At 39.6% G+C, this 20228-nt stretch overlaps 1 protein-coding gene and 1 long non-coding RNA gene across 4 annotated transcripts in view; one reads left to right on the top strand and one right to left on the bottom strand.

Moving 5' to 3' along the window:
- IMPG1 (interphotoreceptor matrix proteoglycan 1) overlaps nucleotides 1-20228 on the bottom strand; it is a 125274-nt gene that overhangs the window by 42346 nt on the left and 62700 nt on the right. The gene's annotated exons all lie outside the window — the stretch shown is intronic.
- LOC116588326 overlaps nucleotides 1-20228 on the top strand; it is a 66972-nt gene that overhangs the window by 29280 nt on the left and 17464 nt on the right. The window contains exon 3 of one of the 2 annotated variants that reach the window (XR_004284889.1): nucleotides 710-859. The exons of the other annotated variant lie outside the window; for it this stretch is intronic. This is a non-coding gene — a long non-coding RNA (uncharacterized LOC116588326). Of the gene's footprint in view, nucleotides 1-709; nucleotides 860-20228 lie in introns of those variants that run through there. 2 annotated transcript variants of the gene reach the window in all.

Genomic DNA, 20228 nt, shown 5'->3' with positions numbered 1-20228 from the left:
TATGAAACAGGGTCTGGCCATGTTCTAAATATATCGGGACAAAATGAATTCTGTTCAGAGTCTATCTCTGATGTCCTAAAAAAGTTAAAGTAGTTTAGTTTCTGCTGGGAAACATTGGGAAAAGTTGTGAAAGGAGTTTAAAAGATTATTAGGTGTCTTTTCAAGAAGATACTGAGCAACACTTAGCAGACCTTTGGAGGTTATGTGATTTTTAGAGGGTTCTGTGATTTTCATGGTCTTTGAGCAATTTTATAACTCTATAAGCTATAGAAAACACATAGTAATTAAAATAATTTAGTCCTTAGAAATGCAGGCAAATTTTTTTTTGGATGGGGATGCCATTGATTTCCTTCCTATGGAAGAGATAATTCTAAACATTCTATTTTTATTGCTGAGTGATTCTGACAAGTTTTGCATCATTTTGCAAATTTGTGTCAGCATTCCTGATTGCCTGTATCATGGGTTGGCAAATTTCTTCTGGAAAGAGCCAAATAGTCAATATTTTGGGCTGTATACATCCTGTGGTCTCTATTGTAACTGTTGAACTATGCTGTTATAGATCTAAAGTAGCCACAGTAAACCATGGGCATGGCTGGATGTGTGTGGTGAAACTGAATTTCATATAATTTTCACATGTCATGAAATGTTGTAATTTTTTTTTGATATTTTCTAACCATTTAGAAACATAACCACCATGCCTATCTTGCAGGCTGTACAGAAACAGGCAGGAAGCTGGATTTGGCCCACAGGACTGTAGTTTGCTGATCCCTGGCTTATAGTATGTCTGTTCTTTGGATTCTCCTTTGAACCATCTGCAACATCTTATTGGCTCCCACATTAACTAATGAATTAAATAAAATCTTCGACTATGTGCTCACTTTCACTTTACATTTGAACGAGAGTCTTGATCTTACCTTTAAAAAACTATTCTTTTTTTAAATAAAGATTGATTTATTCGCTTGAGAAAGAGAGCGAGCGAGCAAGCAGGGGAAGAGCAGAGAGAGAGAGGGAGACAGACTTCCTGCTGAGCCCAAAGTGGGGCTCCACCCCAGGACCCTGAGATCATGACCTGAGCTGAATCAACAAAGAGTTGGATACTCAACCAACTGAGCCACCCAGGTGCCCCTAAGTTTTTTTCTTTAACATTTGTGAAACGCAGTTACTGGAATTCAATTGAGTTATTTGGAGAACATGAATCAAAAGACTGAGATTCTCTGCCCTGGGTAAATATTAGACTCCTGGGAAGTTTTCAGAACTATATCAATATCTGGGCCCTTTTGTAAAGGAATTAAGTTAGACCTTTAACGGACGGCCTCTACATTGGTATGTTTAAAAAACGTTTGAGGGCATTCTCATGGGCTACAAAATACCAAGTGATTTTATTGCTATCTTACACCGTGTACCTTGGAAAGTTTTATTTACATGTTTTATCTAAAATGATCCTCAACATTTTAGTAAATATTATAAAAAGTAATTACATTGCATACAAATTTGTAATTTATTTCCCATACCAAACCAAACCCTTTCCCATTATTTGATTTAATATCAGTTAACTAAATAACAAATGCAAACTTTCCTTTGGCTTTTTGTCTCCTTCCCTCTGTGTTGTCTGCGTCTGGACCTCTCTCTCCTGACTCTGACATTCCCATGCAGTGCAGCTAGTCGGCTGTTGCAGGGAGTCTTTGTATCCAAGACAATGCATTTTTGTTCCTTCTCCATCTTTCCTTTTAATGAGTTCCAATATACTCTTTCATTTTTGGCATATTTTGTTATTGTCTTCTTTTCTCTGGGCTCATTCTTTATATCATTTATGTCTGTTAACAGCCCTGTGAGAAATGGGGTTGTACTCTATTTACAGACAAGGAATCTGAGACTGAGAAAATTTAAAAGTCCTACTCAAAATTAACTTATGACACAGCACAAAAGTTCAATTTTCCTAACATGTCCATTTGATTTCCATACAAAATTCTTAAAGTTGCTGACATTTCCCTCTTTGCCAGGGCTTTATTCATTCATGTATGTGAACCTGCACTCATTCAACAAAAATCACTGAGTATCTACCATTTGCCGGGTACTTGTTAGACACGAGGCAATTGCAGTGAATGAGAGAAATACATTTCCTGTCGCAGTGTTTAGAGTAGCTAAAAATACAGCAAGATCTCCAACTTATTGATCATCTTCTATGTATGTATTTTATTGTACTGAAAGATCACATCCAAGTTTTAAGGTGTTACCATTCGCACTACACAGATAAAGAAACTGAAAGCACAGAAAAATAAATATTCTTAAAATAAATAAAAATAAATTCTTAACATAGTACCAGTGATGAGTACTTAATAAGGCTGGTATTGGGATAATATACTCTTGGTCTCAAGGAAAAAGGGGAGTTTAGCAGGTGGTAGATGTAATATATGTTATGAGGGGGTGGATGGAAAAGGGATGAGGGGTGGGGACATTCAACGAAATGGTGCTGCTGAACCTTTGTGGATTACATGCTATTGACAGCACAGAACAATGACCCTGCCAGTTGGGGGCATGTGGATTTACTAACATAGGAAATAAAACAAGAGCTCGGCTTCTCGTTTTTCAATAAAGAGTCTCTAAACCACTTATGCCAGTATTTTCCAGGTGGTGTAACTGTCTCCAAGTGCTGGGAGAAGTCGTCTACTGACAATGTCACCACCACTTTCCATTTTTGTTTAGGGACAGCCCGGAAGCTGAGATTTGTGTAATCGCTAAGCAAGGAGTCCACAGAGACCTTTTTTCAATGAAAAGACAGACTGGAGAAACTTTAAGTTAAGGAAAATTATGTCAGGTACAATTTAACAATTGTGAGTCTGACAATGAAACAAAATCCTTGTTTATATTCTTATAAGATTTTATAATAAAAGAGTAATTGAATTTATTAGCAATAAACTTTTACTCAGAAGGGCAGCTTACCCTGTTAAATCCCAGGCTCTGATAAGGCTAGTGCTGAAATTAATGAGCCAAATGGAAAAGTCAAAGAAGAGTCAAAGTACTTATGATAAGAAAAAAACATATTGAAGTGAGGATGAGAAATGGGAAGCTGAGTCCACAGAGTTTTGGGAGATTAGCTCCCCAGTTTTCTATTGACGAGTACGTCTCACCAGACACACCTCAAGGCAATTTCCAACAGAGTCACACTCATATGGAATTGTGAATTTTTAAAAAGACATAACACAAAATGAACATATTTGAAGGAGAAATTGGGTTCATGAATACTAAAATGAAGACAAAATAGATACATATAAAAGACTAACTTATCCTGATATAATATTGTGTAGCAAATCTTATGAAACCCTTTTTCCAGAAAAATTTAAACATAAGTATCAGGGTATACCAGGAAGAGAAAACAATATACCCAAAGACACAGAAGTGGAAGAGAGCTTGGGTCCCCCTAAGGCAGGGACTGAAATCAGCCCTTTGAGCAAGGGCTGGGTGTGAGTGGAGAGAGAAGGGAGTCTTAGGTGCTTCCAGGTGTCCAGCTTGGGCACTTTCCTCGGTGGTTGGTGTATTCAATGAGACAGAGAATAGAGGAGAAGCCTTAGCGTTTTTCATTTATAATCCATAAAATGAAGAGAATTGGCTATTCTGTGCATCTTATGGGATGGCTTAGAAATGAATTAAATAAAAAGGCATGAAGGGGCCCTTGGGTGCCTCAGTGGGTTAAATGTCTGACTTGATTTTTGGCTCAGGTCATGATCTCAAGGATTGTGTGATGAAGTCCTGCACCAGGCTCCATGCTGGGTGTGGAGCTTGCTTAAGATCCTCTCTGCCCTTCTCTCTCTCTCCGTTTCTCTCACTCTCAAAAAAAAAAAAAAAAAGACCTGAAAGAGCCTGGAAAGTATTAAAGCCCAAATGTCAGTCGTAGCTGTAGCTGTCACCATGGAGCAGTAGATCCCTAAGGATCCCATGCCCAGCAGCATCGGAATCCCTGGAGAGTTTGTTAGAAATGAAAATTTGCCCCATCCCAGTCCTTCAGAATCAAAAATCTGGGGGAAGGGCCCAGCAATCTGTGTTTGAACAAGGTCTCGAGGGGAATTCTGATTCACGGAAAAGTTTGAGAACCTTCGTAATGGAAAGGTTCTATAGGGTATTATGGGAACGTTCACAGTGATGGAAGCCCAGCTAAGATCTGCTCCTGAGGAGGATGTCAAACACCATTGTTCTTCTGCCCTCATGCCTTGAGAGTGGCTCCATCTACAGGTACCTCTTTACTGTATTTTTCTGTAAAGACTTGGGTCAAGAAGAGCTACATGAACATTTACATTTAATACCAAAGTCTGCGAAAGGGGAGCTCTTCCTTAGAATTAATTTAATTATAGGCAAGGAAATTCAACTTTAGGCAGTAGCTTTGTACTCTGAAGAATAAGAAATTCATAATGTGATCACACTGAAGTTCCTTTAGAAATGTTCTTCCATTTGACATTTAAAATGCTTTTTATATCAACGAATGCCATTTTGGAAAAAAAAATGACATTTTGTGCAGTATATTTATAGAACTTGTTAAAAAGCAAATACGTGTTAGAACGCATGTTTGAATTTCCAGGATGTTGTCAATTCAAGCTGGTTAACACCTATCTTTGCTTACTTCTTAATGGAATATAAATCTCCCATAGAAAGAGAACTAGTTATGATCATTATTCGTGGTTTTGCTGAAGTAATGGTTGCAGAAGATATTTGCATTTCAGCCACTTAAAGCAATCACTTCCTGCCTCAATGCGTTTTGTGAGTTGGTTCTGCAAATACATACTTTGAGAATATTCCTAGAGTACATCACATTGTACCAGCTAGAGGGAATCATTACATTCAAAGAAGGAAAGAATGAAAGAGACTGGTTCTAAATTTCTGTTTTTAAAAGACAGTTTAGAAGCATGAGCATTTTTCTTATACTTTAATAGTTCCAGTTGGAGTTATTTAAAGCTCAAATTTCTAACCACTATTCATCCCCAAGTGATCTACCAAAAGCACTTGAACTGCCTTTAGTGCATTTTGTTAATTTCATGTTCTCGCTATTGACAATTATACCTAAAATATATTTCATATGCTTTTATTTTACAATAGATTTTGAAGAATTTGCAAGATCTATTAAGAATAATGAACTGCACTTGAAGAAATCATAGTCTAATCACATATTAACATTAACTCTTTAAAAAATTCAACTCCATAGGATATTGCTGGTGGTGGTGGTAGGATTTATAGCATCCTGCAAAGGCAGAATGCATAGGGAATATGAGCATTAAAAGAAAATCTGAATAATTCTGGCCACAGCTTATTATTTATTATCTGGATAAAGAAAATGTATCCATACTCTCCTTACCTGCAGTGAAGAATGCCTGAATCATTAATATCTTTCTAAGCAAATCATCTCCCTCTACTTTCAACATTTTAACTATGGTTAGGCAATAAAATATCACATTAATTAGGTTTACATTAGGCACCTATGACCCTGAAATCAACTAACCATAACAATCTTTGAGTCTCACTGCTACAAAAAAAAAAAATGCTGGGAACATCTCATTTAAAATCCAAGGACATCATAATTATTATTAATATCCATCCATCCTCTATCACCCATCCACACCCACCCTCACCCATTTATCTATCCGTTTATCTAGAGAGTGTCTTGGGGTAGAGGAAGACAAGATAATGGTCAAAAGTTACTGTAGAAAGATAGAGATTGCTTCAGTTCAAGGACAGTTAAAATGGACCACCACATCTAGATGTCAGCACTGGGAACTATCCCAGGTGATTATGCTGTTTATCACTTTATTGAAACTGACAGATTTGGGTACACAAGAAGACATTTCCATGGGAAAATAAGCAATTCTGTAGCAACTTTAAAATTACTCAATACAGAGGGAGAGAGCCTCCTTCTTTTTATTAATTCAACCAATAGGGAGCTAATTCTGAAATACAATGACATGTATGTCTGTGGTTCCCACAATATTGGAAAGGAATGAGTGGACAGAGAGAGCTCTCGGTTGATGTTGGCTGAACAATGTTTCATGATGTTACTGCAAATGCCACACTGCTCCTTGATGATGGATCCCCTTATGAAATGGGCCCTGAGCTGATCCTGGGCTGGGTTTCCCTCAGTCATTCTTGCTCTTTCCTCGGCTTGGACACTGACCCCTGTAGGTTACGTTTCAAAGTCCTCTGTACCATCTGGTTTCTGGGTAGGTTTGGCCAACATGAGCAGTGGCAGACAGGGAAGGAAAAAGGGCTTATTTCTTCTCCTCCCTGTGTGCCTCAAGTCACTGTCCTGGTAACAACTGTCTCTCCTCTGTGTCTGCACTCCCACTGGATTAGGCACTCCAGGTTTCCAGATTTCCACAGATAAGCTGGCTCCTGGATTCTGGTGATACCATCTCTTGTTTTTAGCTCCTTAAGCTCTAGGCAGTAGCAGTGCCTGCTCTTCCTAATCTCTGCGTTTTCCCCTAACCTCTCTTGTTTGGTTTCTCAGCTCCTTCTCTATCTGAGTTGGGCGACAGCTTTCAGCTCAGGTCATGAGCGTGGAGGACCGAGTCTGGCGTCAGACTCTGCTCTAAGGGAGCCTGCTTCTCCCTCTGACGCTCCCCCTTCTCATGCTGTCTCTCGCATTCTTTCTCTCTCTCTCAAATAAATAAAAATATTTTTTTAAAATAAAGTCCCTTTCTTGTAAATAATAGTTTGAACCATTCTATACTGCTGATGTTTGACTGTTTGACCTTTAAAATTGGCCACCTCATGCCTGAAGTAGTTTGTGGTTTTTTTGCTAGTTAGATTCTGACTGCTATGGGTCAACTAAGAAGAGACACTTCCCACCAAAAAGGGACTTAAAAATGCTGGCCTTAGCAGAGCAGTTGCAGTGGGCATAGAGCGCAGGGGCCCGGACACAGCACTGGGTGAGCAGGCAAGGTGCGAGAGAATCGCCTGGCCAGTCCGGGGAATGTGCATAGGTAGCCAGCGCTTCCCACATGAGACCAGATCAGAGATTTTAAATAGACTGGTTGAGTTATTAAGGAAGAGAAAATAGAAAGCTGATTCCAGAACCCTATGGAAAACTTAATGCATTTCTTATCCAAAATAATGCTTAAGTGATTTACAACAAACTCTTCAGCATCCTTATAAGTGCCCCTTTTTATACTATTTATGTCATTATCTGGACCGTTTTAACCTTACCACTCCATTATCTGGCACCAGGGTGCTGGACAAAGCGTGGAGAGCAGTTCTGCTTACAGAACCTGGTTTTAGCAAGATTTAGTTCTCTGTGTGTGGAGCCTATTGGATCTTGAGGCAAAAGGGAAAATGGGCACCTCTGTATACACTTACCAAACAATCTTCCCATATTTTAACCAAATAGACAAAGTTAATAAAAGCACTACAGCTCGGGGCGCCTGAGTGGCTCAGTGGGTTAAAGACTCTGCCTTCGGCTCAGGTCATGATCCCAGGGTCCTGGGATCAAGCCCCACATCGGGCTCTCTGCTCCGCAGGGAGCCTGTTTCCTTCTCTCTCTCTGCCTCTCTGCCTACTTGTGATCTCTGTCTGTCAAATAAATAAGTAAAACCTTAAAAAAAAAAGCACCAAAGCTCAAAATCATGACTATATGTGAAGCTCCATGTTGTTTCAGTCTGTTTATACCCATGTCAATCCTTGAAAGCCTTCCTGAAGGGGTACACAAAGGCCATTCAGGCAGAAACAGTGGGCAGGCTAGAAACGACTGTTCATGTCATACAATAAAGCAGGGTTGTAAAATAAATGATGGTTTTTCTTTACTTTTTTAAAATTTTGGTATTTTGTTCATGAATTTTTTTGCAATTATTCTGAGTTTCAGAAATCTTGCATTTAAGTATAATCTTGACTACTTAGTTTTTTGCTTTCCTTGAAATTTTGTGTCAGGAGACTAGTGTCTTACTCACTGTCCCATAGCGCAGCCCTACCCGGGCCCTACACATTATACATGCACAGAGTGGGTGTTGGGATTGGGTTGAGAGAAAGAAGAAAGAGAAAAGGTCAGGCAAGTCTTGTAGGAATCCATGGAAGAGGATTCTAAAGAGTCGGCATTTCAGTATAGACTGGAGGTCTTAATAATTATTACAGTAAAGTCTGAGGAAAAAACTACGTCCATCAAATCCTGGGGAAATGGGTTTTGGATTGGTGGTGAGGCCACTGAAGACACAGATCTATATGGCAGTCTGCATAAAGATACGTTGTTGTAGGGGCACCTGGGTAGCTCAGTGCATTAAGCATCTTGCTCTTGATCTCAGCTCAGGTCTTGATCTCAGGGTTGGGAGCTCAAGCCCCACACTGGGCTCCAAGCTGGGCATGGAGCTTACTTAAAAAAAATAATAAAGACACTTTATTCTATGACATGAGTTTGTCAAGAAAAGTTGAAATTGGAAAAATGGCCTCAGAGAGCAGAGAATGACATTTGTAATATAACCTGGTATTACCAAGCAAAGTTGATGTCAATAATAATGGTTGAAAGATAGCATCACAGGGACGTGGCTGTAACTGCATACCATGTCACACTGGTCTCTCCTTCAGCCTGTGCTTTGTGAGAGGAAGAAACAAGGTTAAGCAATGAGGAGAGAAAAAGAGGCTTCCCTGAGGCAAAATGAATTGAGGAATTCACAAGTTTGTGTGTGGAGGCTGCAAACGTAAAGAAAAAACAAATAAAACAAGCCTACAAACCTACAAAACCTCAGATGATACTCATGAAAACAAGAGAGTTTCGTATCTTTTGTAGATGATGAAGGAATGGATTGAATTGCTCCAGAACTGTGAATTCTAATGTCTAATAAATCTCAGAAAGGTTTTTTCAAAATCATTTTTTCCTTTTTCTTTTTTTAGCTAGGAATTCAGGGCAGGCACTCCTCCATGAGTCATGCCAAGCAGAGGTTCCATTTTCCATGATGAATATTAAGGCAGTGAAGGCCCAGGTACTGCAGCACTCCTGTTGTTCTGTGGTTATGTTGAACTTCCCTTTTGTCAAAGCAGAAAAACCCTCATTGGAAGAGGTGGTGAGTGAAAAGTTTACCTGGACGAGCTGCAGCGGGGCCCTCAGCAAGGGCCTTCCACCTGTCTAACCCCTCTGTCATCCCCGAAGAAGATGGGATGCTCTCTCCTTTCTGGACTTCAGTCGGCTTCCATAGTCTCACTCTCACTTCCATGGGCAGTCATTCCAAATACTCAGCCACTTAGGGCAACACTAGAACGCTAGAGTAACGCTTATAAGAAAGCTAGAAAATTATAGGTGCATAGCATAGGGTCAGTGTCTCTGTCCAACTTACAAGATGAATCTGCTTCCTTGAATTAGTTCTGCTTTTCTCCTTTCACTGAACTAGGTGCTCCTCCCCACCCCTGGTCCTTGATCAGGCATTGCTCTCTTGAATTCGCTCTCCCAGGGAGATGCTCCAGCTGCAACGCAGCTTCCGTTCCAGGAGGCCCCTGCATTCCCAGTACTGGTGCTTCACCTTCTTTGCCCAGCACCTCCCATTACTGTTTTATTCCCAAGATCTCTCCCCTTACTCAGCTTCTCTCTTGCTGCCCTCCAGATCCCGTAGTTAAAACAAATATTCCCAACTATTAAAAAGCCCTTTAGGGGTTCCTGGGTGGCTCAGTGGGTTAAACCTCTGCCTTTGGCTCAGGTCATGTTCTCAGGGTCTTGGGATCGAGCCCCGATTGAGCCTCTCAGCAGAGAGTCTTCTTCTCCCCCAGCCCCCTCTGCCTGTCTCTCTGCCTACTTGTGATCTCTGTCAAATAAATAAATAAATAAATAAATAAATAAATAAATAAATAAATAAAAACAAAAACAAAGGCCCTTTTAGCTATTTAATTGTATTCTTCCTATCTTATTGTCCTTCTCCTGGCCCTCCTCCTCCTCTCTACTGTCCAGGTCTCCCAGCTATAATATTTCTTCCTCTGTGTCTTGAAATTGCAAAACATCATGTCCTACTACTACTTTTTAAACTTAACGTTCAAAAGATGCTCAAAACAAAAAGTGGCACACATCATTTGCTTAGTGTCCTTGGGTCACTCTGACTTTCAAAGTTGAAAGATCATTTGAGAATGTCACAAATATGCAACTGAAAGATCTGGTGGACATTATGGCAAACTCTCATGTAGAAACTCTAATCGATAGGAAATTTGTCATCCTCCAAAATGAAGGTTTGGATGGAGAATCTAAAGAGATAGATTTTCCTAAACTCTAAACATATTCTCATTCAAAACAGACAAACAGATAAATACAAATAGATTTATTTATTTATCTTTCTACATATGCTTTAATTTGTTTCATCTCTATAAATAAAGTTTGGTAAGTTTTGTAAATGCTGACTTTGGATGATATTTAGTAAGCATTTTATTAAAATTCTGTGGATTAGCACTTGTTTCAACATTCCAAATAGCATAAATCTAATATGTACGCTCTGGCAAGCATTCTACTTAACCTACCATACAAAGAACTTGCCACCTAGCAGAGGAGAGTTGTTTTTCTACCTCGATCATTGCCAAGCTAGAAAAATAGAGGTAGAAGAAACTGAAAATCCTCTTATCTTTTGGTACTCAGTGGTCAAAAGATGTTAATTTTTTTTTCGGAGATGAATAGGATCTATTTAAAGATCAGGGTCCCATTTTCCTGAGATTTACATTTTTAAGTTCAGATGGAGGACGGGACCTGTCACAGAGCAGAACTGCATGACAATGACAAAAGTTTGTTCAGTTGCCTGTGTAGACTGCCCTTCTAGAAACTGACCACTGCATGTAACTTGTAATCTACTGACAATTTTAGAAAAGCAGTTTCATCTTAAAAACTAAATCAGGGCGCCTGGGTGTCTCAGTTGGTTAAGCATCTGTTCTCTCTCTCTCTCTCTCAAATAAATAAAATAAATTAAAAAAAAAAACCCTTAAAAATGAAAAGAAACTATTTGTGAGAGTTTCCATCCATACCCTCCAATCCCCTTACAAATGCTGTTGTGTTTCTACTTTAGGATTGCTAAGATGTCACTTTTCTTCAATGTAAGAGTTGCTTCTTTGATTAAAGTGCTGATCATATTATAAACCTGTGATTCTTCACAATAGGACCCAAAGTGACGTTCCTTCCCCACAGTCTCAAAAGTGACCTTGTTTGCTCCTGGTTACTCAAATCATTTTGGCCATCACTATGAGGCCATGACTGGAACCTTATAGTATTTGTAAAATTAGAGAAAAGAGGGGCAAAATTACTTGGCTTCTCTCCTTAATTGCATAACCTCGTGTGAATCAAGATAAAGGTATACAAGATAAAGATCCTTGTAGCTATAAATGCATCATATCCCAGTAAGTTGGGAAGTGATAAATGGTGGTAATGGATGACTATGGAATCAGTTAGATGCCATTATGTCCATCTAGCCTTGTCACCCTGTACCTCATTTGTCATGGCTTTCTTCTAGACAGCTCTCTTTCTAGCTATTGGGTGTGTATTTTTTGCTGCTGTTTCTACCTTGGGTTCCTTCCAGTTCCACAAATACTGACTACCTATTATCACTAATGACATACATCTTTTACATTATGACTAAGGGCCTGCCATGAGGCCACCCTGTTTTCTCTTTGTACCAGATAAATTGTCTGATTATGACTGGATTCTGCCTGTTCTAGTTCTGGCTTTGCATTTTTTTTTTCCCCCTGCAGATCTAATGTATAAAGCATTCTCTATTTTTTTTGTTTTGTTTTTACACCTACAATGCAGAACCATTCAAGAGATACTGTGATAGTTAATTTTATGTGTCAAGTGGGCTAGGCATGGTATCCAGATATTTGGTCAAACATTATTCTAGATGTTTCTGTGAAGTTATTTATTTATTTTTTTTAGGTGAAATGAACATTTCAATTCATAGACTCTGTGTAAAGCAGGTTTTCCTGTATATTGTGTGTGGGCTTCATTAAACCAGTTGAAATCCTTAATTCAAAAAACAAAAAACAAAAACAACAACAAAAAAGTTCTGCCCAGAGGAAATGGAAATTCTGTAGGCAGACTTCTTCCCTGAGTCTCTAGTTTGCCCATCTATCTTATAGATTCAGATTTGCCAGTCTCCACAACTGCATAAACCAATTCCTTAAAATAACTCTCTCTCTCTCTACACACACACACACACACACACACACACACACACACACACACACCCTATTGGTTCTGTCTCTCTGGAGAATATGGACTAATACACATACTGAGCATTTGACTTACCTCTATGTAAAATTCTGATCACTTAAGTGGGGGGTTCCTAATACATATTAGAAAACTCCTATTGTCTGACTTGTACTGATTTTTCCAAGATAGAAAGAGAAGGAGGGAAGGAGGGGGAGGAAGAGAGATACTGACAAACACGCAGAGAGAACATATTGTTATTGTGTTCCATTAGGCTTTAACTTCTAGGGTGGGAAGAAATTTGGTATCTTGTGCATAACATGGATGACGATAGGGTGTTAAACCCGATGGTGGTCCAAATCCTTCAACCCGTCCTTCTCCTCCATCCATCATTATCTAAATTAGTCCCTGGTTTATCGTATCTTATATTATTTTATTTTACATTTAAACTTTATTTCATTTTTTAAAATAAAATCTTCCATATCTCTGTTTCCTCCTCTCTTCCTCTGCTTCTACCCTCATCCATGGCTCCAGAACGTTATATCAGATATGGGACAAAATCCCGCACTGTCCTACTTTCAGCCACCAAAGCTGTGGCCAGACTAACTTTCCTAAGCCTCATTTCATCATTCATTTCCTGAAAACTCAGAAGAAACTCTTTTTCTAACTTTAAGCCCAGCTTATACAAATCCTTTATCTACTTATTTCTCCGTATTCTTCTCTGAATCATACTCCAGCCTCTGCTTTTTCTTCTCATGAAACTTATTCTATCTGAGGGTCATCTCCCTTTTCTTTGGCAAAGTGCTATGCTCCCTTTGGGACCCACTTACAGCTCCATGTGTGCCTTGTTTGTTGCTTCTGCTTCTCATGGATTTTCTTCCCCTATGACCTAAGACAGACACATATGCTTTGTCTAGAAAATAATTTTAAGTAGTGTTTCTCTCTTATGCATAAATCTTACATTGTTTCTATTTCATATGTGTAGGTCTTGAATAATGGAGATCCATGGATGAGCCTGGTGGTGGGTATTAAGGAGGGCATGTATTGCATGGTGCACTGGGTGTGGTGCATAAACAGTGAATCTTGGAACACTGAAAAAAATTAAAAAAATTTTCAAAAAAATATACATGGAAAGTGCACTGTAGTCTAGTGTGAACTGAATTTTCTTTTTCAGAGCTGTTCTCTCTGCTTGTTGAACATCAGGCTGATACTGTTGTAAATAAGAGTTCTCCAACATGAAATTTTAATTTACTCCCAAATCTAGGCCTTGGAAACACTGCAGATGCATGTGACAATGCATTCTTTTTTTTTTTTTTTTTTAAAGATTTTGTTTATTTATTTGACAGGGAGAGGAGAAAGAGAGAGAGGAGGGGGAGAAAGAGAGCGTCCACAAGCAGGAGGAACGGGAGAGAGAGAAGCAGGCTCCCAGATGAGGAGGGAGCCAAATTCGGGGCTCGATTTCAGGCCTCTGAGATCATGACCTGAGCCAAAGGCGGACGTTTAACCAGCAGAGCCACCCAGGCGCCCCAGGACAGTGCATTCTTATCCTAAAGATGGGATTGCATTATTGAGGGTGAAGTATTTCTTCCAATATTTTCCCCAAGCAGTATCACCTTAATCTCTCTCCCCGTTTTGTCTTACCTTCTTTCTGAAAACTTTATCTATTATCTACATGTAATAATGGAGTGATAGGTTTTTAGGTTAAGATCTCTTTTTTTTTTTTTTTTTAAGATTTATTTGTTTATTTTAGAGACAGTGAGTGAGCATGGGGGAGGGGAAGGGCAGCAGGAGAGGAAGAGAGAGTCCCAGGCGACTCCCTAATGAGCGCAAGCCCGGAAGTGGGGCTTGATTTCGTGACCCCGAGGTCACGACCTGAGCCAAAACCAAGAGTCAGACGCTTAACCCACTGAGCCACGCTAGCGCCCTTAAGATTTCTGTTAAAATTGTCATAATGGCTTACTTTTGAAATTCATTTAAGGGCTTATTCATGTAGACATTCTCCTTGTCATTATAGCTGTCTTCCACTGAGGGATGATCCAGGAACCAGAGCCCAACAAGTTTGTTCTCATTGTTTGAGTGCCGCCAAGTGCGAAAGGAAACAGAATGGAGCTGGTGTCCAGATAATCTGTGAAGAGGCTGTCGTGCTCTGTGGTGTGGGGCACACCTCTTGCTGAGCCAAGAGCTGCTGCATGCTGGTTTTCTGGCACGAGTGAGGAGCTGACATTTCAGCTCCACTGAGTAAAATACAAACACAACTGCAGTTTGCTAGTGGCCACTCCAAGAAATGAGAAGGGATAGAATGCAGATTCTAAACCAAAAGTGAAAAATAGGACAGATGCCAAACACTGAAATTAAAAAACTAAAAACCAAACATTACTGGGTTGTTAGAATAGAACCTCTAAATTGGGATGTATAAGGGATCAAGTCCTCATAGGTGTTACTAGCTCTGTAGATTTAAAGTAATCATGGAAGTAGCTTCCTGGAACAGTCATAAAAAGAATTCCAGAGTCCTCCTGAATTGTTATATTTACTTATATATGCAACTCAGTTCTTTATATTTGTGGGCCTCTTCTCTGTAAAATACTGGACAGATCAATCAAAAGCATTTGATTGATCAATAATAATGGATCCTCATCCATCTTTCTTATTAAGTAAATTTAAGCCAACAAAAATGAATGTAAGTGATAAAAGTGACCATGTCAAGGATCTGAGAACCAACACATGTTGACATCTCCAAGAATGTACTCACCAGTCAGATGACAATAAAGTGCTAACAGGGAGGAAATATCTGGATATCTGAGAGGCATGGCCAAAACCAGTTCACCAGCCTGTTACAGACTCTGCAGACACGTGTATTACTACTTCCCACTGATGAGCCTATAACAGACATTGCTCATTAATCAGATCAGGCTTTCTTGCTGAACCTGCTTATGGCTTCAGAATTCTTCATAATGATTTTGCCTCTTAAATACCACTGAATCAATTCACGTTTGTTCATCTCCCCTTCTATCACTCTAGACCAAGCTATCAATATTCGTAGTCCAGATTGTTGTTAAGACTCTTCTAATTGATTGCTTGCATTTTCCCACCTCCAGCCAATTTTCCACAAGCAGTGAGATCTATTTAAGCTCAAATTTGATATGTCACTCCTTTGCTTAAAACATTTAATGGTATTAACAGGGCTTATCAAACTCTACGTTTCTAGAGCTTCACTGCCTTTTTTTTTTTTTTTAAAGATTTTATTTATTTATTTGACAGACAGATCACAAGTGGGCAGAGAGGCAGGCAGAGAGACAGAGAGAAGGGGAAGCAGACTCCCTGCCTATCAGAGAGCCCGATGCAGGGCCCAATCCCAGGATCATGACGTGAGCCAAAGGCAGAGGCTTTTACCCCACTTGCCACCCAGGCGCCCCTAGAGCTTCTCTGTTTTCTAACTCTCTTTGACTCCTTGTGCTCTAGCTACGCTGGCTTTCTTCACTTTCCTTCAATATGCCATGCATCTTCCAGCTTTCCCTACTCGCCTCTGCCCAAAACACTCTTCACCATTCCTCGCCAATCCTTGTTTTTGTCTTCCTGTCATTCAGATCCGTTTACATATTATTTCCTTAGGAAAATCAATTGACTATATAGAATTGAAAATAAAGAATATATATATTATGAATTGTGCACCCCATATCCTTTGTATCAGCCAAATTTTATACTAAACTTTTGTATGCTTATGTATCACACTGCTTTGTTTTTTATTTTGGATTTGTTGTTAAACATTCACCAGCACTTCACAGAGGAACTCCAGTGGTCACAAAACTAATGGGCTGTATTGGTTTCCCTCCCTTTCCTGTTTTAGTTTCCTGTTCCTTTACTGGTTTTCTTGGGATCATCTCCAAAATACCCCCTTATAATCAAATCCTTATCTCAGGCTCTATTTTGTGGGAGACTCAAACCTTGCCAGTCATGGAGTGTATGCGTAATCCACTATTTTATCTCCATATCTAATAAGCACAACATAAATATTTGTTGAATGAATAAAATAAGCACAGGATCCCAGAGAGCCACTACTAGCTAAATGAACTTGTTGAAATCTTTTTTACTCTGTGGTTTACTGGCCCAAGGCGGGTTTGCTTGGATCTGTGGCCTGCAGTGCTGCTGCAATTCACCTGTGATGGACCAGTCTCTCATCTAAAGATGTGCAGGGAATCTAGATGGAGCCCTTGGAAAAAAGTCAATGTGTACCAGTGCCAAAACCAGAGAGTGGACTTCAGTGAAATGGAGGAAAAAGAGAGCTCCCCTGGGAAGGGAAGAAGAAGAAACGGTGGTGTTAAGGTGAGATAAAGTTGCCACGGGTTACTGCAAGATGCCTGGTACCGACCATCCTCTAAATATCTACGTGAATGTGTTTAAGGGAAGGACTATGAGGGTGGAAGGAAGGGAAAGTTGCGATTTCTAATGACAACTGCTTCTACCTGCTTTTTGCCCTTGCAGGATTGGCAGAATTTATCTTAGAAACATGGTCTTGGTTCAGTATAATGTTAGAAAGAGATTAAACAGAACACTGTTCTGCATAAAAAGTAGGATCATAATAGAATCGGGAAGAGTCTAGAAAAAGAATGGTCACTGAGGGGGTTTTGAGAGAATAGGGGCTGACCATGGTGCAGCAGGGAAGTTCCACGTGGGGGCGGAAAGTCAGAGCACAGATCTTCTTGGGAATTGCTGAAATTTGGGTCATGGCCCTGAATTTCCCAAACTTAAATTCTGAAGGACAGCACTATCTCACCTGACATCTAGGTGAAGTTTAGAATGACCAAATTAGAGAGTTGGACGGACTTCAATTCACTCTTCCTCTTTCTCTGGGCATTGTGAAGATCGGATCTACAGCCCAAGTGTAACTGCAAGCCTCAGCCGAGTGGCTATTCCTTCCTTCCTTCAGACGCTATTTTCCTCATAGACCTCTCTGAACAATTTTTATTAGCAACCTATTCCTATTAGGGAAACTTACTGTTTGAGCCTCAATTTAAAGTTCAAAGAAGAAAAGGCAAAAATATTGACCGCAGTAATTTAAAGTTCAGGTGAGTTTTTCTTAGAAATCTTTCCAAGTCTTTCTATTGTCCTTTCATCCTAAAGTGGAACAATTTAAATAATGCCTTTGCCAGGACTTCATGGTTAAGTTAGGATATGAAAAGTTTTTGGTTAGCAGAATGGCCGATGGCATATTTTTTTCACTTCATGACTACACATTAATCAGTGTGGAAGTTAATGTATCAAGTGTGGAGGAGCTGATGAAAGTTCTTCAGCACTCTTATTTTGATTAAGGTATTTACCAGTGAGGAACAGCACCTTGTATCACCTTCCACGTGAGGCTGTCTGTCTCTAGCTGCAGAAGGACTGACACAGGGTGGGGTGCACCTTCCAGAAGTTTGCAGTCTGAGACTTACTACAGTGGTAGACTCATTAAGGTTGACAATAGTAACAAATAATTATGAAACCCTAATCATGTGCCACACACTGTGTTTAGTGCAGGAGGTTTTGTTTTGTTTTGGTTTTTGTTTTTTTTTAAACGTGTTCTTTTATTTTAGGAATTCAGTTTTAAAGGGTTACCAGACATGCATAGTAATAATTTCAGTACAGAGTGGTAAATGTTTGATGGTGGTATATATGAAGTCAGGAAACAGATGGTAATTATGAGTTTTTTCAGGGAGCGGTTGGGGAAAGCTTCACTGAGGAGTTGGCACATTAGCTAGAATTTAAAGCACGAGTAGGAGGTCATTAGGCAAAAGGAAAGGAAGGGTATTATAGGCATGGTGCAAAGTCACAAACGTGAATATGGATGACGTATTTTGGCAGTGATGGGTGGTGTGACCAGAAGAGATAGCACCTACTGTTTCTGGATCACTGAATTGGTTCTCTCTGAACTTCTTAGTAGGTAGGGCAAAAAGGGAAATAATCAAATTATTCTTATGAACTCTGACTTTCATGGAGGTATTATGATACAAATTCATTCTTTTGTTCCTTCAATTACTCAACATATGTTAATTGCTTGCCTAGTAGATGCCAAGCATCTGGCTGCACACTGATGATACTGCAAAAATAGAGATGGAATGAGTCCTTAACCTCATGAAACATTAGCAGCTCTCTCTATTGAGTTCTATTGCGTTCATTCAGTTTAGATCATCTCACTGCTTCCTTTCAATGGAGTCAAATGCTGAGGTGAGATTAAGAAAATTTGGAAAAGTGAGTTGATTTTAATGTATTACCTAGATGGGATGTGTCAGCTTGACTGGGCCATGGGGTGCCCAGATATTTGGTTAAAGCTGATGTGGTTGTAAGGGTACTTCCAGATGCATTTAACATTTGAATAGGTAGATGGAGTAAATTGCAGATTGCCTTCCCTAATATGGGCCTCATCTAATCAGTTGGAGACATGAATAGAACAAAAAGCTAAGTAAGGGAGATTTCTCTTTGCTTGACTGTGTTTGAGCTGGGACATTGGTTTTTCTGCCTTTGGACTTAGACTGGAAATTATACCATTGGCTCTTGTGGGTCTCCAGCTTGCTGACTGTACATCCTGGGACTTCTCAGCCTCCATAGCCACATAAGCCAATTCCTAATATTAAATCAGATATAGATAGGGATGCCTGGATGGCTCAGTCAGTTCAGTGTCCAACTCAGGTGGTGGTCTCAGGTGGAGATCTCAGGGCTGTGGGATTAGGTCCTGCGGTCAAGCTCTGTGCTGGGGCACGGACCCTGCTTGGGATTCTCCCTCTCCTGAGCCTCCTTTTCTCTCTCCTTCTCTCTCTCTCAATCCCCCTTCCTCTCAAAAAAAAAAAAAAAAATCAGAAATAGGTATAAATTTCTTATTGGTTCTGTTTCTCTGGAGAACTCAGACTAAATACAGGGGAATAAATGACAAAACAATGTCCAATAGAAGAATAGCTTTGCCTGACGTTTGCTTTTTCACCACTTAAAATATTGCAATTTATTAGGAGATCTGGCTTGCGACTTAAATGAAATGTCCAGCAAGTGAAAATAGCCTGTAATTTGGAAGAGAGAACACTAAAGAGGTTCTCTCTCTCTCTCTTTTTTTAAAGATTTTATTTATTTATTTATTTGACAGAGGGAGAGAGAGAGATCACAAGTAGGCAGAAAGGCAGTCAGAGAGGGAGGGTGAAGCAGGCTCCCTGCTGAGTAGAGAACCCAATGCAGGGATTGATCCCAGGGCCCTGAAATTGTGACCTGAGTCAAAAGGCAAAGGCTTAACCCACTGAGCCACCCAGGTGCCCCAAGAGGTTCTCTTTTGATAGATCAGATCATCATTCTAATGAGGGAAAAGAAAGATGTATTGTTGTCAATACACACCTAAAACAAATCAAACCACAAAAAAATTGATAAAATTTTTGAACAAGATGGATTCATGTTATGAGGAAGACAGGGTGTTGAGTTTCTCCAATATTTTATGACTCTCACTTTATGAAATAGGAGTGATCTTAACAGTTAATTGGCTCTGTAAGAACGAACGGCTTAGGATCAACTACCTCCCCAAAATGTTAATAATAGAAGATCTCAGAATTTTATACAAAATACCAATTCATTTAGCGTTCTAGAGGTATATTTTGCAAGTACTTTATCTCAAGGGATTAACTACTAAGTCAAACTGCTTAAACTGAGAGATTTCTATGAGTGCTTTATTGAGATTTTAATGGGTTGGTGGGTGTTTGGTGACACTAACCTTAAAAATTTTCCAGGCTAAATTTACCTCAGTAATACCATGGTGTAGGAAGTTTGGAGTCCTGGTTGTCATTTTACCTGTGCATGGGGGAGACGCAGAACTGTGTTTTGAGAGAGGGAAGCTTTGGTCTTGTCTAGAATGCCTGTGTTCCCCTCCCCCCATTTCCATGTGTATAAATAGAAGGCCTTTTTATTAGGACACTTACTAGTTAGGGTCTTCATTTTTCATTAAGATATGGCATTTCTCTTCCCAGCTGGGCTGATTATGAAAGCATGTGGGTCTGCCTTTAATTGGTAACAGAATATTTGCACTCTAGGCCCATGTCAGTAAATGCAGTGCTTCTTGGTCAATACTAATCAAAAGCTGAGTTATGAGATATAA

This window comes from Mustela erminea, chromosome 4 (assembly GCF_009829155.1).
Source record: "Mustela erminea isolate mMusErm1 chromosome 4, mMusErm1.Pri, whole genome shotgun sequence".
Lineage (NCBI taxonomy): Eukaryota > Metazoa > Chordata > Mammalia > Carnivora > Mustelidae > Mustela > Mustela erminea.
Note: the sequence above shows the minus strand (reverse complement) of the source record. Positions and strands in the feature narration are given on the sequence as shown.